The sequence below is a fragment of the Marmota flaviventris genome, chromosome 8, assembly GCF_047511675.1.
Source record: "Marmota flaviventris isolate mMarFla1 chromosome 8, mMarFla1.hap1, whole genome shotgun sequence".
Taxonomy (NCBI): domain Eukaryota; kingdom Metazoa; phylum Chordata; class Mammalia; order Rodentia; family Sciuridae; genus Marmota; species Marmota flaviventris.
In genome coordinates, this window is record NC_092505.1 from 52,829,752 (window position 1) to 52,849,615 (window position 19,864).

The window sequence follows — 19,864 nt, forward strand, 5'->3', positions numbered from 1 at the left end:
TACAGAGATTAATTTATTTGTGCACTGAGCTTTCCCTATATTTTTAATTTTTTTTTAGATGTTGTGGACTTTTATTTTATTCATTTATTTATATGTGGTGCTAAGAATAGAACCCAGTGCCTGACACTTAGGCAAGTGCTCTACCACTGAGCCACAACCCCAGCCTCTCTATATTTTTAATTGTTGCATTTATCTCTCTCACCCAGTGTTTTTGCTCAAATATTGACATTCTGATTTACACAACCAATTAAACACATGCTTATATCTCCAGGGTTTGTCCAGTGTCAGGGTATAAGAAATGTCAGACTCCCTTAAGGCTCACTGACTAAGCTTCCTATGTTGGTTACTGTCCAAACACCTATTTTTTTCTTTTTGGTATTAGGATTGAACCCAGGGGTGCTTTAACACTGAGCTACATCGCCCGTCATTTTTAGTTTTTGTTTTGAGTCAGGGTCTTGCTAAATTGCTAAGGGGGCCTTGAATTTGCCATCCTCCTGTCTCAGCCCTCCTAAGTCGCTAGGATTATAGGAGTGTACCACTGTCCTTGGCTAAACAATCTTTGTAGTGATGCTCACCTTAGAAGCCCTGGAGTCTTCTCCAGCTAGCTGTCCTTATTTGGGGTATTTTAGTTTATCAGCCATTTTCAAGTACCTACTTGAAATTCAAAAGGGATAGGGTCAGTTTTAAATCCCTTTTCTCCATGGAGGCTCGAGTCTAGTCACACTCTTCTCAGCCACTTTAAAGTCAAGCATGTAGACTAAAGAAAAAAAAAATCAGTAAATACATTAAAAAGTTCCTTTACATATTTCTTCCATAACATTATGAATTCACTTGTCTTGATCTACAGAATCAAAACGAATCTCTCCCATCCCACTCCACAAAGTTTTTTTATTTTTTATTTTTAGTTGTAGGCGGACACAATACCTTTATTTTATTATTTATTTTCATATGGTGCTGAGGCTTGAACCCAGTGCCTCACTCATGCCAGAGGAGCTCTCTACCACTGAGCCACAACCTCAGACCGAAGGTTCGTTTTTTTTTTTTTTTTCACAAAAGGAAAATGCTTCTCTTCACCAAACACCCTGCTGCGTGTTTTCCTATCAGTGCTCTCCTTGCATTCACTCCACTCCAAGAGCTTTCGGCTGATTCCTAAGGCTCATGTTTTAGTGAATCAACCTGGTCAAAAATAATAGGAAGAAAGGAGAGGAGGACTTGTCAGCGGACAAATTCTCCTTTACCAAGGTGGTAAAGGGCGCAGCGTCTGGGCCACCAGTATGTGGTAAAAGGCGCAGCGTCCAGGCTACCAGTATGTGGACGCTAGGGTGCCAGCCTGTCTGCCAGTAGGAAGGGAAGGGACAGCAAGGAGCCGTTGAGTAAGGCTTCTTGACCGACTGCAGAGAGTGTTAGTGTTACAGTAGGATGTGCACATCCACATCCTAGTAGGAGGGGGCATCTTCACTACACACACACGCGGCTTCCGGTGGAGGCTGACCCTTACTTAGCCACTCTTATCTCCTGCCTCAGGTGTTTCTGCTCCGTCACTTCACCCCCGAGGGCCTCCGTGAAAGCGGAACTACTGTGTCAGCGGTCAGGGTTTCGGGGAGAAGTCGTGATCGGATTGACAAGAGAAAGAGCAGGAGGCGGGACTTCCGTCCTGCTGTTCCGTCAGCTGCCTTCCACGGGCGTCTCCCCGCAACCTTCTCAACTTCCCTTGTCGGTGACTGCGAGCCTGGAAGAAATCCGACGGAACAGGCACGGGGGAGCGTGAGCTGCTGGTGAGAACCCTCTGTGTGCATATGTTTGCGGCTCTGTTTGAGAGGAGAGACTGAGGGGCTGGGACTGCGAGAGACTGACTGGGGAGTGGGTCAGTGAAAGCGAGGGGTGTGTGAAACGGGCTGTGAGGCTACTGTGACCGAGGGATAGTGACAGCGAGGGGACTATGACTCAGGGTTACTCTTTGCGAGGAGTCTGTGACCTAGGAGCAGTGAATGCGAAGGACTCTGACCTCGAAGAACACCAGGCAGTGACTGCAAGGGGACCGTGACCACCGGGCAGTGACTCTCAAGGAGACTCTGATATATAAATAGTGACTGATAGTGACTGACCGAAGGGAACATGAAGCAGCAACTGCGAGGGCACCCTGAACAAGGAGCAGTCACTTTGAGGGATTGACTTGGAGAAGAGGGTGAGACCAGTAATTGGGGATGGTATTGTAGGGTTGTGGCACAGTTGATATAGCGTGTGACCGAAAGACTGTGACCAGACAGAGGTCGTTAGTGGAAAGCACACTCGTCTGGGACTTATCAGACACACCTGAGTTTAATTTTATGACCAAACTTTTTGTGGTTGGGAAACCTATCTCACCACTGTTAGTTTCTTCATCAGTGAATGGGAAGTTTAGATATACATTAATGTCTCCCAAACTGTGAGTTCCATCCAGTTCATTGGAATAGGGGCTGGGGCTGTAGCTCAGTGGTAGAGCACTTGCCTTGCATGCGTGAGACTCTGGGTTCGAACCCCAGCACCACATAAAAATAAACAACTAAAAATAAAGATGTTGTGTTCATCTACAGCTAAAAAAATTTTTTTAAATGGAATAAGAGAAATTTTAAGTATATTTACATAGTAAGGATATCATTTCATGAAATGTGTTTCACTTAAGTGTATATGAGATTATGATGTAAAATGTATTTTCTACATCATAAAGTGTTTGAAGTAAACGGGGCGGGGTGCAGGCCTGTAATCCCAGCAGTTCTGGCCAGAGGATCTTGAGTTCAAAACCAGCCTCGGCAATGGTGAGGCGCTAAGCAATTCAGAGAGATCTTGTCTCTAAATAAAATACAAAATAGGGCTGGGGATGTGAACCCAGTCCCTGGGTTCAATCCCCAATACAAAAAAAAACAAAACAAAAATGTGTGAAGTAAAGTGTAGTAAAACGTTTGAGAAACGTTGAATCAGGTTATTTCTAAGTTTTCTTCAGAACTAAAATGTAATAATTCTATGATTAGGGGCTTGTTTGAAAGTACAGAGATGCAGTTTGGAAAATGGGATCTGTGGTTGGGACACAGGCTTTATTTGATTGAACTGTCTGGAGGTTTCCTGAATGTAATTGAGATGACTAGTTATGACTAAAGGCTGAAATTTGGGATCTTAGTTGGGAACTAGAAGTTTTATTGAAATAAGGACAGTGACATTTATTGAAGCAGTGAATATTTAGGTGTTTGTGGTAAGAGAAACTGCTAGGAATAGACATTGAGGAAAGGGAAGTTTTGAGGGTAGAAGTAAGGCTTGGGAAGGAAACTGAAAATAGGGATGAAAAACATTCTGCTAAGAATAAAATGGAGGTAGGGAGGTATGACCTTCAAATCTTATTCAATCTTGATATTTAGTGATTCTGCAAGTACATAGAGTTGCTAGTAAAAAGAAATTGAGAATGGGATTTGGTGCAGTAACGATGGCAAACAGATGATGAACATCATGGGAAAAAAGGTAGACAAAAGGATGAGTAGTATCAGCAGTGGTGACTAGAGTGCCATATGGGAGGCTCTTTAATGCATTTAGCTATCCAATTTGATGATTTATGTACTGGAGGCTAAGCCTAACATACTGGGAATGGTGTTATACTGTAGGTAATTCAAATGATGTTTCAGTTCCACTGAAACATTTTCTACTCATTATCTTTCAAGAGGGCTGTTTGTGATGTGGATGAAATTAACTGAGTATTGTTAACAACACTTAGGCTTAGGGACTGCATTACTCCCTTTGAGATCCTTTGTGTTGCCTGAATGGAATGATTCTTTTTGACCTATTCTACTTTGTGCTTTCTCTTCGGAAAACCAATATGGTAGGGCTGGGGATGTAACTCAGTGGGAGAGTGCTTGCATAGCACATGTGAGGCACTGGGTTCAATCCTCAGCAGTACCACATAAAAATAAATAAGTAAAATAAAAGCATTCTTTCCATCTACAACAATAACAAGATATAAAAATAAAAAACCCCCAATATGATAGCTTGATTTATGAGAAAATGGACTTTGTTTTCCCCTCAGCATACAATTTCTCTTTGCTTAAATAGGTGGGGTTTTATTTTTCTTGGGGAGTTCCTCTTTGGATATGTGATCCTTTAAGGAGAATGGTTTATTCCAATAGAGCCTTGGATTCAGAAGTCCCAGGTTACTTTATCTGATGTCAATATTGACTCATTTTGGGAGTATGAAAAGTTTTATTGCAATTTCTCTTGTTTTAGTTTTCCTAAATAATTGAATTATAAATTATATTATCTACAAACCAGATTTGTAGGTAGGTACTTTTTTAAATAAAGTCTTTTTCCTCCTTTCTTTTTGTAATCACAAGTTGAAGTTGAAAGTTGTGTTAATTTGAGACTTTTTGTGTTTGAACTAGGATGACTGCCAATGAGCTAAGGGAACCCATGGATCTACTAGGCTGTTATATCACATGCGCAAGTATTTGCAAACCAGTTTGAAGTGAGGGCTGCTAAAAATAGTGACATTGGTCTTTGCTCTATACTAGAGAACATAATAAGTGTGTGACTCTTAACAGAAAAGAGTTTTTTTTTTTTTTTTTTTTTTTTTAATTTGCGGAGTTCCATCAGATGTAACTAATATAGATGTGATTATGTTGCTTACTTTTTGGTCCTAGAACAGGGGTCTTAATCTTTTTTGTCATGACTCCTTTGGCAGTATGGTGAAACCTGTGGAATCTTTTGAAATGGGATCTTGCTGTGTTGCCCAGGCTATTCTTGAACTCATGGTCCTCCTTCCTCTGCCTCCTGAGCAGCTGGAATTACGGTCAAGGGCCACTATACCTGGCTTGGAATGATGTTTTTATATGCAACAAAACAAAATAAAACAAAACAAAAACTCATAGAATTATAAGAAAAGCCAATTGGAATAGGTATCAAAATATTTTTAAGTGTATGATATAGCACTATATGTGTTTTTTATTAATACAGTAAATAATGCTTATTGTCTATCAGTAGGTCTTATAACTACAGTAATTTAAAAATGGTTTTGGGTATAAATACTGTTTAAAGAGAATTTGTAGCAAGTATAAGAAATTGGGCTGGGGTTATAGCTCAATGGTAGAGCACTTGTGAGGCACTGGATTCAATCCTCAGTGCCACATAAAAAACAAATAAAAAGAAAAGGTATTGTGTCCATCTACAACTAAATTTTTTAAAAAAGAAATTATCCATGATTTCTGTTGGTGGCAGTCTATTTATCTACTAAGTTTATTATTAACATTTGTGGCTTATGCTTATTGTTCATAACTGAAAGAAATGGTGATTTGATCAGAAGTTAGTGAAAATAGATATGTAACTTTTTTGGATCCAAATTCACAGACTTCCTGAATTCTATCATAGACACTGCCTTAGAGACATACATTTCCTAACCTGCTCTAGGAAGAGCACACAGGTTTTACTCACTAAATCTTCTGATAGAATAGTGGCAGGATAAGATTGTTGAACTATTAAGAACTGGTACAAATGTCCCTTGGTATTTCTAGGATAGTCTCTTTCCTAAAATATGTGGCCAGTTCCAAGCATAAATTTTATTTTGTTGTATGGCTAAACCAGGGTCTTGCACAGAATAGTGATCGTTCTATGTTTGTTGAATAAGTGTTTCTCTGGAGAAATTAGAGTGAAGAGATCAAGTTCAAAGCTCAAATCTTAGATGTAGCAATTTATGGGCCTCAGATATTGAACAGTAACATTGAACTTTAGCTTAAAACTAATCTCTTAGTGTAGGTGATGTGAAATTCACCTTTTTTATTTAGGTGAATTTTTTTTTATTTAGAAGTTCTCCAATCAGGCATTCTTTTGATTTATTCTATATAGTGTGATGATATATACAGGCTAGTTACCTAAACTACAGTAGTCCTAAATCAGAAAATTATTTCTTGAAATAATCCCATTATTACCACCATTTCCACTTTAGATTACACAGATCTAGGAAAATTTGTCACCAAATTATTAAAACTCATTCTGTCTTCATCTAGAATGGGAGTTGCAGATTTCTTTGGTAAAGGGCTGGATAGCAAACGTTTTAGATATTGCAGGTCATATAGTCTCGTTGCAGCTACTTAGTTCTGTTGTAGCACAGAAGCAGCCAGGGACAATATATCAGTGAATGAGCCTGCTGTTTTCCAGTAAAATTTCAAAAACCGGCAATGGGCCATCTTTGGCCTGCCAAATATAGTTTGCTAACCCCTGATCCAGGAGTTCTGCTGGTTCTTGAAACCCATTCCTTCCTATTTTGGGTTAGCCATATCCTCCTTCAAGCTTCAAAGGACTTCCTATGGGGGGGTGATACCATTGTACTGTTACCTGCTGAAAGGTCTGAACATACAGCATGACATGATTAATGAATGCCAAGAGTATTAGATGTACCTCTTGGAATTTATAGAACTTGCCTTTTTAAGCGCCACCATGGTAGAAGTAGGTAAACATCCCACATAAGAAATAAGCTTGCTTACTTAGCCTTGGAACTGGGCATTGGTATGCCAGCAGAAAAATGCTGAGTATGGAGTTTTACTGAAGAAAATAAGGTTAAGTCCAGAAATGGGGGAAATAGGAACAGAATGCTAAGTTTGAATCAGATTTTTGAAACATAGGAGCCTATAATTACAACTTGCTATCATTGAGGTAGTTACATAGTTTAGGAAACTGAGTTGACCTTCTGTTTTGCCCTGGGCTGCTTGCCATGTCTAAAAGGAAGTAGAATGAAGGGGATTAGGTTGGAGTCCATAAAAGTGTCATCATTAAGACAGACATGGGGCTGGGGCTGTAGCTCAGTGCAGAGTGCTTGCCTAGCATGTGTGAGGTACTGGGTTTGATTCTTAGCACCATATAAAAATAAGTAAAATAAAAGCATGCCATCTATCTACAACTATCAAAAAATTATTTAAAAAAAAGACATGTGCACATTAGCCCCCAGATTTCATCTTCTTCAAGAATTGATATTGAAAAAATACTTGACTAGATCTGTCCTTGGTGTCTTCTCACTACTATTCTGTTCTCTCCACAAACATATTTTCCACTTCTCTAGCAAAGTTAATGCATCCAAGCAGGCATTTATTAGAACAAAGAAGAACAAGGGGAGCAGTGTGTACTAGGAGATGAGTCAGCAGAAATTATGCCAGATTTTATGAATCTGAGTAAAAAAAAAAAATCAGTGCACTGCATTTTGAATCCCGAGAGAACTTTGGAGACCCTGAAGTACTCATAGGCTGCATGAGGGTGGTGGTGGAAGGCAGGTGAGCATGTAATGTCCATATTTAGAATCTGTTCTCACATGGAGAATTTCAGTGACTAAGATACAGTGACTTATCTAGAGACTGAATGGGTAGCAGTGTTGGATGATACCTTACAAATGCTGCATTCTGGCTGTCAGCGCCCCCTTCAGCCTTCTCTTGTTATACATCTTTTGACAAATCTTTCTGTAAAGAAAAAGGAAATTTTGGCCTACCTTTGTAGAGCTCATGAAGGAGATTCTCTATTTATGTCTGACTGCTTTTCTTTTTCTTTTTTTATATTTATTTTTTAGTTATAGGTGGACACAATATTTTTATGTGGTGCTGAGGACCAAACCCAGTGCCTCACGCATGCTAGACAAGTATTCTACCTCTGAGCCACAACCCTAGCCCACTGACTGCTTTTCTTTCTGATTCATCCCCATTTAATTTATGTGGGTGCTATGACTGAAAGCCAGGATCCATCTGCAGGGCATTAGATGACCTGTATTGGCTCTGAAAAGGTGCCATCATTTTCCAATCCTGTCTCCCACTGGACAAAGAAAGATATTAAGGCAGTCTCTGTGTGTATACATATTTTTTTCCTCTTGAATATAGAAATTTATAGTCACCTCCTTTTCCAGGGCTATCACTGCATCTTTCCTTGAATGGTATTGGTTGATTACAAAAGGTGCAGTTATCATAAACAGTCTGAGAAATGTTGTTCCTATTTGTTGGAAATATTTAAATGGTTACTGGGCAATTGTGAATGTTGTAAAGATGATGTTATTTTAGGTACTGTTAAATTTCAGTATAATGACTTAAAAAGCTGTTAAGACATTATGATATGCACCCTCCAACATAGTGTTGGTGGTTGATTAGGGCCGTGAGTCCAAGCATTAACTACCTCTTGGGGATCCTGTGGGAAGCAACTGCAGCCGCCATCTCTTTCATCTCTTCTGGGACAGGAGCCAGGGCCAGACAGGATCTCCCTAAGCTACCCAGGCTGGCCTCTCAAGCAGCTGGGATTACAGGTTTTACACATCTGTAAGTAGACCTCTTGGAAACTCTGTTGGCCAACCCAATGGTGTCCTCTACTACCATGTCTCTAGAATTTCACTATGAAACAAAGTGTGTGGTTTTCACCTACTTGGGACTCTCTCAGGAGAATCTTTAAGAACAACATCTTCTCTTACCCCAAGGGGCTCAACTAGATAAAGTTTCACAATCTCTGGACCCAGAAGTATTTTAAAAAAATTATTATTATTTTTTTTATTTTTTGTAGTTGTAGATGGACAGAATGCCGCTATTTTATTTGTTTATTTTTATGTGCTGCTGAAGATCGAACCCAGTGCCTCACTCATGCTAGGCAAGTGCTCTGCCACTGAGCTATAGCCCCAGCCCCATGGACCCAGAAGTATTTTTAAAAGTCAAATCTGAAATTGAAGAAAAGCTAAAATCTCTGGACAAAGAAATTTCTGAAGTCTTCACCAGCACAGGCTTTGACCATCACATTTCTTCAGTGTTTAGCCCTGCTGACCCAGAAAGCTCAATAGAGAGGACTGCTTGTTCCATTTTGGAGAAAGCATTGCAGGAACTGAGAGAACCTCTGCATAAAGCATTGCGAATCCTCCTCAGCCAGTGAGTTACCTTTGCTGAGTGGAAATTTGCTTTCTAAGTAGTCTTCAATCTCATGCTGTGCTGGATTGTGTGAGTTTTGTTTTAGATGAACAGTGTCATTTCTTTTCTCACTTTTCTTTACTGTTTTTTCTTGTGCTTTCCCAAAGCATCTCTGTGTTTTGAATCGACAACTTTGCCTCTAAGTAGTAATTTAACTGTTCCAACAAAGATTTAATGCTTTGTATTATTTGTTGAGATATCAGATTTCAACAGATGCATTTAACTGTGGTGTAAACACAAGCTATTGCACTTGTCCTGACCACTTTTTACTATGGTTCTTTCTAATTGGCCAACATAGATAATGGCTGGGGTTTTATGCATTGTAATGTGTTAACATTATATTTTAGATATCTGTATATAAGATTATATCTACATCCCAGATATTGCTAAACTTTCAGGTTGCACATCTGTCCATGGAATATTTCACATTCTTTTTTTTTTTTTTTTTTTTAAAGAGAGAGTGAGAGAGATAGAGGTAGAGAGAGAGAGAATTTTTTAATATTTATTTTTTAGTATTTGGCGGACACAACATCTTTGTTTGTATGTGGTGCTGAGGATCGAACCCGGGCCGCACGCATGCCAGGCGAGCGCGCTACCGCTTGAGCCACATCCCAGCCCCATATTTCACATTCTTATAGTGGACTTCCCTCCTATATATGGATCTTACCATATATATATATATTTTTTTTAATATTTATTTTTTAGTTTTCAGTAGACACAACATCTTTGTTTGTATGTGGTGCTGAGGATTGAACCCGGGCCGCACGCATGCCAGGCGAGCGCACTACCGCTTGAGCCACATCCCCAGCCCCATGGATCTTACCATATTTTAAAAAAAGTTTTTTTATAGTTGCAGATGGACAGAATGCCTTTTTTTGTTTATTTTATTTATTTTTAAATATTTTATTTTTAGTTGCCTATGGATCTTTATTTATTTATTTACATGCGGTGCTGAGAATTGAACCCAGTTCACTGAGCCCTTATTTGTTTATTTTTATGTGGTGCTGAGGATCCAATCCAGTGCCTCATGCATGCTAGGCAAGAGCTCTGCCACTGAGCTTCTGCCACTGAGCTACAGCCCCAGCCCTGGATCTGACCATATTAAACTAATTAAAATGAAAGTATATTAAAATTAAAAAATATTATGATGTGCTTATTATACCTAGAATATCCTTATCCTCTCACGTACCTTTTCTCTATACTGGGTCAGTAGCAAAGTTGATGTGTCTAGGTGGCATCTATTGGAACATGAAGGAAACTGGAGAGTAATTTTTACATTATTTTAAATAATTATTAAATTTTTACATTATTTTAGTAATTTTTACATTATTTTAAATTATTATTAAATAATTTCACAAGCTGTGGTGGTACATAAAAGTTAGTAGATATGAGTGAACCGATGGTTGATCTAAGAGGGCCATTGAGAAAAGGGAAAAAAAAAAAACCTTGAGAGACCTAAAAAGTCAAATTTTAAGCATTACTAGTCTAGAGGAAAGGTATGAGGATTAATCTTTTTAATTTCTGAATTCTTTTAGGGTTATTGATATAAAATGTATATGATATGGTGTTTTCTTCCTCTTCAGCATATCCTAAGATATAGAAATGTTTATACTAAAACCCAGAAAGCATTAGATATATTTTTAAACTTAAAGAATATATAAAACATATATTCAAAATTAAAAGTCTTAAGACTTCAATTTGAAAAGTATAATGTAAAGTATAAAATAAAACACAAAAGTTATCTTTAGAAAAATAGAAGAACTAGGGCTAGGGATATAACTCAGAGGTAGAGAGCCTGTCTAGAAAAATAAAAGTAATAGGGCTGGGGCTGGGGCTGGGGCTCAGTAGTAGTGCACTTGGCCTGGCACATGTGCGGCACTGAGTTTGATTCTCAGCACCATGTATAAATAAATAAAATAAAGGTCTATCAACAACTAAAAACACACACACACACACACACAAAAAAAAAAAAAAAAAAATAGAAGTATATGTAAGCAGATAACAAATAGAATAAACAGATAAGAAATAGTGGAAACAGATGAAGCAAAATACTTTTTCAAAAATTCATAGCAGCTTTCTGTTACTACATTGATTCAGTTAAACAATGGGCAGTTACTGTACACTAGGGCTCATTACTAGGTACTGCATGTTTGAATTATGATTTTTTTTGTTCCAAGTGGTAAAAACAAACAGCTTAATAGGTTTAAGCAAGAGGAGAATATATTGATTGGCATAATCAAACAGTTCTTGATCTGGTTTATCATCAGCAGCTCTGTTTTCTTTGTGTTGCTTGACTCCAGAAAGGCTTTCCTTCTAGTTACAGAAGGGTCATTAGGTAGTTCCAGAATGGTTCCTAGAGCCACATCCCCAGGTTTAAATACACAAAGAAAGAACTGATAATCTTTGTCCAGGCATTTCCTGAGATTTGCTCTGATTGGATTTACTTAGGTCACTTACCACAGCCCTTCCCCCGCCACCCTCACACCCTGGTTTTCTGTGGTCAGGGAGTATGATGTGGTCATTGGTTTAGGTTTGGCACATTCTGCCATTAGGGCTGAGGATGAAGCCACACTGAACAGATGAGTTTCCAGATGACAAGGTGGTCTTTTCAGATTAGGGTTATTATAAGAGTTTATAGTCTAATTTCTCATTTGATTCTTACCATGTTTCAGAAGGTAAGTACATTTTACCAGAACCTTTCTTAGTCACATGAAGAAATTCCTAGCATTAAGGGATTTACCTTAACCTACAGTTAAGGAACCAGGGGGACCTGGAATTAAATCTCAGTTCATATGTTGTGATTCCTGGTGTAAGCGGCATCTCCACTTTTCTACTCTGGATTAAACCAAAACAAGCCCCTGGAGTGCCTAAGTACTCTGCCAGTGATATGCTTAGAAGGGAGGCCAGTTTTATGAAAAGTGAAATTAAATTCCTCTCTAACATAGTGTGTCCTGGTCAACGTGCAATAAGTGATCATGACTAAGTGAATCTGTGATTGTATTATATAATGGGCCGTAGAGTGTTGTAGTTAAGAGCACAGACTCTCAAGTCAAAATTTCTGAGTTCAAGTACTGGGCTGGCCACCTTTGTTTTACAAGTAAAGTTTTATTGGAATATAGAAAAAAAAATCCATTTTTGCTGTGTGGTAGGTGTGTGAATGATTTCAGTCAAGTCATTTAATCTAGCTGTGCTTCAGTTTCCTCATGTATAAAATAAAGATAATAGCATTATCTACCTTGTAGGATTGTTGTGAGAATTAAGTTATTTAAGAAGGGAGGCCAGTTTTGAGAATTAAGTTGTGAGAATTAAGTTAATTAAGTTATTTAAAACTTATTGACATAGGAAGTACTCTGAGTGTTAGTTATATAACTATAATAATAATAAATTATTATTTTAATTAATATAAATATAGGTATATTTACATAAAATAATAACAACAACCAGTATTATTTTGCAGTACCAGGGATTGAAATCACATATACTCTACCACTGAGCTACATCCCCAACCCTTTGTATTTTTTATTCTGAGACAGGATCTTGTTATGTTGCCCAGACTGGCCTGGAACTTGCAATTTTCCTGCCTTGGCCTCCTGAATACCTGGGATTGCAGGCCTGCACCATTGTTCCTAGCTAGTTATAATTATTATAATCACTATTATCATTATAATCTTTGGGGCTGTCATGTAGAAATGTGGACTGGATGTTTGCATTGTGAAATGGATTTATATCCTATTGAATACCATAACTATTAAGAATTCTAAATACAATCTGTATTCTATTTTCTGGAGATAATCTCTTTCTTTGTATTTTACATAAAGAGTATTAAGGGTGGATCTCAATGAAGAGAGAGGCTTCTAGTGATATGTCATATTGGAATATGGGAACATATGTCTGTCCTGATCAGCATTTTCAGGAGTACCTTGGATATAGACATAAAAGCCATGTTTATTTTTTCATATTTATAGTTTCTATAACTTGTGATAAATAGCTAATATAATAGATGTCATTCAAGATTTGAAATTATCTCAACAGATTAGAACAAACAGACCAACCAATATTAACTTCACAGGATTGTGACCAACAAAATCAACTTTAAAAAAGGAATAAATGTATAATCTTCAGGCAAATAAGTATATAGATCCAGGATAGTGGAAGTCTAGCTTGGGAAGTTCATATGAAAAAGGCTTAGAGGTTTTAAATAACAATATACTTAAACACCAGTGATTTCTCAGAATGCTACTGTAATCTTGAACTTCATTGATGGGTGTCCAGGAATAAATACCTCACTATGGCCTCCATTTAGTGGGTAGGTCAAAATAGATGACACAAAGTCCTAGCACTTAATTGTTTACAGATTCTTCCTCCTTTTTTTAAAGAGTATTATTGTAGAATAAATATTTATACTTAGTGTGCATATTATTTGTTCATTCAACAAACATTTTAGCACTCATTATTTACAAGGAATAATGGGACTGGAAACATAGCCACGATCCCTGTTTCAGAGAATCTCTCTGACAGAGCTCACATAATTACAAGAATTTTGTTTTGGTTACCAAGATCATAAAAAAATGATCTACATATTGGAAATTAGCAGCATTGGAAAATGATGGTTGAAGAATCACAGAAATGACAGAAAGCATAACATAGTTTTAAAACCCAGCTTTACAGAACTTGGTCAGGCCAGAGTTCCAGAGTTGTCAAGAAAAGTTAATAGCTAATGAAAGGAGAGCATGGAAAATTTTTAGAAGTATTTCCATCTAAATTGTTGAAGTAACAAAGTTTTGCTCTTAAAGAAGTTTGAATGATCTCAATCTAAAGCCAGTCATTCCTCATAATTTGAAATTATTTTAGTTTTTCTTTTGCTTGTTTGTTGTTGTTGCTGTTTTGTGGTGCTGGAGATCAAACCCAGGGCCTCATACATTCAGTGCTCTACCACTGAGCCATATTACCAGCCCATACTTCAGGTTTTGACATGTTATATTCAGAAGAGAAAGTCTTGTTCTACTTTGTTGAGCCTCCTTTAGGCCAATGAGAAATCATTGATTTCACTTCTGGGAATATGGACATACTATGTGTTTGGAAGTGGTTGAGAGATGGTGAGGGAATTTTGAGGAGCAGTTATAGGAAATGTTTAGCCATGGAAAGGGGAGACTTAAGGAACATGAGTTATGTTTTCATGTATTTGAAAAGCTACAATAAAGTATACTTTTTCTTTATTGAAGAAATAAAGGGACAGTACTAGCCCTTTAAGTTGAAGCCTCCCACCTTAGAAAGCAGATTTTATCTAATTGAGAAGAATTAACTTTTTTTTTAGTTGTTGCACTGACACAATATTAGTTCATTTATCAAAATGAATTCCTTATGAGATAGTAACCTTCCTATTCCTGAAAATGTTTAAATGTTGTTCTCTTTTTATTTTATTTTATTCTTTTTGTGCTGGAGATCGAATCCAAGGCCTTGTGTAATTAAAAAAAAAAAATCTGAAGTAGTATATCTGATAGCTTTTGGAAATACTGGTGATAACTATGCCCACCCACCTTTCAGGTTTGAAGCACATCACTGTTTTCTTTCTTGTCCATCTGTCATGATGATATAATTATCTAAAAAATTTTAAAAATCACTATTCTAGCAAGAACTCTTCTGGAGTCTGATGTTAAATTATGATGAAGAAACATTACTACCTCTACTATTAGCACTTATATAGCACCTGTATGCCCAAACACTTTAAAATTACTGAAATTCTCTTAATGTTTGTTTGTTTTTGTTACCAGGGATTAAACCCAGAGTTTAATTAAACTCAACCACTAAGCCACATCCCTAGCTCTTTTTTTGTATCTTATTTAGAGATAGGGTTCTCACTAAGCTGCTTAGGGCCTTACTAAATTGCTAGGACTGGCTTTGAACTTGTGATCATGTTGAGAGAACAGAACATTTTCTACAATGGTTCAGCTATAGTTTCAGGAGTTCTCCTTTAACTTCTAAGACATTTGTCCAGTTCTTAACGTTTTTTGTTTTCTATAATTTCTCAGATTCAGTACTGACTCAGACTCTATCAGTAGGTTCTTTCAACAGATCATTGTAAAATGTTTTCTATTCAAACATTTGCTTATAAAATCAAGCAGTGCAACTGTAGGTTTATAGGACCGGGTGGATACTCATACTGAATTAGGCGTGAATTGGCATCACTGTATGTTACTACAGGTGTTAGTTTGTTAAAGTCTTATCAAGAAAGTGAGAAAATTTTCCTACATATTTTTCCTTGTCTTGGGCATTTTCTGTAGCAGAAAGCTATCTCTAGTGAACACCTTTGCCTGAGTGTCTTGGCATGCCAAAATGCAGGGCCTCCTGGGGTAACCCAGTCCCTTTTCATATAACTCCTATTCCTTATAAGATGTTGTTATTGTGTTTAGTTAAAGTCTTCTGTCTGCATCTTCCAATAAGGCGATTTTCTGTTGTCTAGACTCTTACTGCCCTAACCAACATGACAAACATTCAGATATTTAGAGAGAGTTATCAGGTATCTCTAGTATAATGTAGTATAGTGTGGATAATTATACATTAGTGTTTTCTGAAGCCCACTGATTGAATTTCATTCCTGCCTGGACCTTCGCTAGCTGTGTGACCTTCTGTCCCTCAGTTTCCTTATCTATAATGTAGTGATAAAAATAATATACCTATCTCAAAAGGTGGTGAGCATTAGCCAGGCATGTAATTCCAGGGGCTTGGGAGGCTGAGGCAGGAGGATCACAAGTTCAAAGCCAGTCCTAGCAATTTGGGATTACAGGTGTGTGCCACTGCACCTAATGAAAGTATACTTTTTATAATTGTAGTACTGTGGTTTGGATATTGTTTGAGTGTGCTTTCCAAGAGTTCACGTGTTGAAATTTAATCCCCATTGTGAGGTATTAAGAGGATGTAAACTTAATCCAGCTATAGTGTTTAGAGGTGGTTGAGATTAGGACTAGATAAGATCATCAGGGTGGAGATGATTGAATACTGGTAGCTTTATAAGAAGCAAGAGAGAAACCAAAACAGACATGCATGTTCCTTGTTTCTAGCTATGTGATATTCTCTGCCCACCCCAAGATACTGCCAGCAAAAAGGCTGTCACTAACCAAATGTGGGCCTTGAGTCCCCAAATCATGATCTAAGTAAACTAACTTCTTTCCTTCCTTCCTTTGGCCACAGTGGGGACCAGAAAGGTAAAGCTACCAGCACCATGCAGTGCCTGCTAGGCAGCATGTAGAACCAGCCCCAAAGAGTAACTGTGTGTTCTGTGACCAGCAAAGCCATGAGGTATAGCTGCTTAATGATTTGGGGATCCACCCCTTGCCACAGTGTGCACAGTATCTTGGAGCTTTGGTTTGGTTTTGATTTTGATTTGAGCTGATTACTTCTTTCTACTGCCTCTATCTTCTGTTTGGAATAGACGTATTCATTTTATCCTTATTCCACCATTTTATTTTAGAAGTCTGTAACTTGTTTTTAATTTTATAGGGGCTCACAACTGTAAATGGTTGCCTTGAGCCTCCGATGAGACTTTGAACTTGGACTTTTAAATGATGCTGGAACTACTTAAGACTTTGGTACCATGGCGTGGAATGAGTGTATTTTGCATTGTGAGATAGATATGAAACTTTATAGTTGGGAGCAGGCATGGAATGCTTTGGTTTATATGCTCTTGTTTTTTTGGGGGTACTGGGGGTACCCGGGGGAACTTTACCACTTTACATTCCTAGCCTTTTTTTATTTTTTATTTTGAGACAGTGTCTCCTTAAGTTATCTCACTAAGTTGCTAAGACTGGCCCCAAATTGGTGATCCTCCTCCCTCAGCCTCCTGAGTCACTGGGATTACAGTTGTGTGCCACCACAGCTGGTTTACATATGGGATCTTTAAGAAATGGAGTGTAATGGAGATTATGTGGGAGGGGGGGAGGGGGCTTCCCTTAAAGGGATTAAGGTAGTTCCAGTGGGATCCTGAGTTAGTTTTCTCAAGAGGGTTGTTATAAAAAGAAGAAACTTGACCCCTCCCCTCTCCCTGGCTTCCTGTGTGGTCATGTAATCTCTTCCTCTTGAATATGTTCCCACCATTATGATGACATCTGCCACTAGGCCTTCACCAGAGATTGAGCACAAGGAGCCAACTGATCTTGGGCTTTCAGACTGTATGATAAATAAACCTCTTTTCTTTATAAAAAAGCTTTTTTTTTTCAGGTATTTTATTGTTATAATGAAAAACAGACTAAAACAGTAATCATAGGATGAAAACCTAACATCTCTTTTGATGTAGGGATACATAGAAGGTAAGCTTACAGCACATGATGACAACAACTACTACTGAGTAATAATAGCAGCTAATATTTATAAGCAATTACTATGCCAGGTACTGAGCTAGGGCTTTACTTGGATTATCCCACTTAAACATTATTTGATAGATAATACTTATAAGACTTGGAGAGATTAAGGAATTTGTCTAAGTGCCAAGTGGTAGAGAATAGGATTCGTACTTAGGTAATCTGATTTTAGATTTGGATTTCTTAATCACTGCACTATACTGACAGGGTGAGGTTAAAGATTTTTACATTTCTCAAAATACAACATAGGTAAAAAAGTACTAAGAAACACTCTCTTCCTTAGCCATTTGATGAGAGAGATTTATATAGGATGGAGAGAGATTTTTGTTAAAAAATGTATGTGACCAGCTGAAATACAGATAGAATATTATTATTATATACCAAAGGGTTATATAATTTATATATGTTAATAGTAATAATGGCTGCCTTAATTTTTTTTCTATGCTTGTGAATTTTACTTTAGCTTTTTTTTTTTTGATACTGGGGATTGAACTCAGGCACTCAACCACTGAGCCACACCCCCAGCCCTATTTTGTATTTTTGTAGAAACAGGGTCTCACTGAGTTGCTTAGCATCTGGATTTTGCTGAGGCTGGCTTTGAACTCGTAATCCTCCTGCCTTAGCCTCCTAAACTGCTGGGATTATAGGTATGCGCCACTGCACCCAGCTTACTTTAAATAGGTAGTCACCAGTCTTTTTTTTTTTTCTTGACTCAAATCCCATTTGTGGTATGTTAAAGTATGCTTTGAGTTATATTCTTTGTGTCTTTTTTTTAAAACTCGTGAAATAGAGCCAGTGTCACAAGATCTAGAGACCCATTTAGAGACCTTAGATATTGCTAGGCTTTAAAATATCTTTGATAGCCACATTGATAATTTTAACTCTTGGAATAAAAAGCCTTTTTTTGTTGTTTTTAGTATGATAATATCTGGTATGTTTGGCTAGTTAAATTCAATCATATGACAAGATGATATAGTACTTTAAGAAATAAACATTTAAAAACAAAGCAAATTTTATGTGTTGCATATTTAATGTGTTGTCAAAGAAAAAAAGCAGAAAAGTTCGAGTAGGGAAGAAACGATCATAAAGATTATAATGTGGTATGAGAAAATTTGAGGGTGGTAGATATGTTCATTTTCTTACTTTTGATAATTTCACATGTGTGTAAATGTGTTAAAACTCATAAATACACTTTAAAGTATGTCAGTTATACTTCATTAAAGCCTAAAGCTACTCTAGTCACCACTCCCCCCAAAAAAGAAAAAGAAAAAACAGAGCAAAGACTTCTGAGAAGCTCCTGTAAATGTGTTTTTAGATTTTTTTAATTTTTTTTTTTTAGTAAGGATTAGGGATTTTAATTTGAAGTTATGGGAAATAATAGTGAATATGACATTGACCCCTGATTTATTATAGCACCCTTAAAACTCCGTTTTGACAAATGAGAAATATACAGGTCTTTAAAAGATCACCTTTTTGTAATATAGAAGGGGGAGGAGCAGAGGTAAAAGAATTCTTTATCGCCTAAGTTTATCAGGAAACCTTAGCAAGACCATCCAGTAGGAAAGGTCTGTTGATCTGTATGGCTGCCTGATTGGCAGTCTCTGAATCAGGCCAGTAGCTATATCAGTTTTATTTAGTTTGCCTTAGGACCCTTTTACTTTTAAGTACTCATGACTTTTTATTCCAGCGTTCAGTTAGGCTGACTGGCTTATACACAAAAAAAAATTTGTATCTCTGAAAGACAGAAAAGTACAAGTTTTAGAATTAGACAAGGCTGAATTTAAAGTCTGGCTTTCCTACTTATTAGCTGTCTGGTCTCTTGGGTGGGTTTGCTTAACTTCCCTGATCCTTAATTTTCTCATTTGTACATTGTACTAATAATACCCACTTCTTAGATTATAGGGGTCAAGAAGGTAATATATATATTAAATGCATGGCACAGTGCCTAGCCCATGGTAAATATTAAAAAAAGGATAGCTTTATTATAACTATTGCTATTATTATTTTCTTTGTAAGAGTCTTAAATTACTAAACATACGTGTGTGTGTGTGTGTGTGTGTGTGTGTGTGTATCAGTCATGTGTTTCTAGAAACCCTAAATGTCAATTTCATATGAGGTCCTTTCTGTGCAGGAAATTGTTGTAGAGCACTTTTAAAATTAAACTTTTTTTTTTTTTTTTTTTTTTTTTTTTGCCAGTTGCTGTGGCAACTGAGATGTAGGATTGCTTGTGCCCAGGAGTTCTCCATTAGCCCAGACAAATAGTGAAACTCCATCTCAAACAAAAATGAGAAACAAAAACAAACAAAAATTAAATGTTTTATTTTGAAAAAAAGTAGAGCCTATAGAAAAGTTGCAAGAATATTAAATTCCTTTATGCTGTACCTAGATTCATGTATTGATAACATATTGTCATATATACTGTACCATCTTTTTCCAGTGAGCTACATCCTCAGCTCATTGTATATATAATATACACGTTTTTCTTCTCTTTCTCCCTCTCCTCTTCTTTTTATTTTGAAAAAAAAGGTAAAAAATAGTAAAGCCTATAGAACAGTTGCAAGAATATTAAAATCTACTCCT

The 19,864-nt window shown here is 37.2% G+C and overlaps 1 protein-coding gene and 1 pseudogene across 2 annotated transcripts in view; both read left to right on the forward strand.

Moving 5' to 3' along the window:
- The first annotated feature begins 1,230 nt into the window (after positions 1 to 1,230).
- Pcyt1a (phosphate cytidylyltransferase 1A, choline) overlaps positions 1,231 to 19,864 on the forward strand; it is a 54,127-nt gene continuing 35,493 nt past the window's right edge. The window contains exon 1 of one of the 2 annotated variants that reach the window (XM_027936022.2): positions 1,231 to 1,775. The gene's annotated coding sequence lies outside the window, so the exon portion shown is untranslated. Of the gene's footprint in view, positions 1,776 to 8,802; positions 8,892 to 19,864 lie in introns of those variants that run through there. The other variant, XM_071615218.1, reaches the window with a different exon arrangement.
- LOC114093221 (bcl-2-like protein 13 pseudogene) lies at positions 8,335 to 8,895 on the forward strand (annotated as a pseudogene).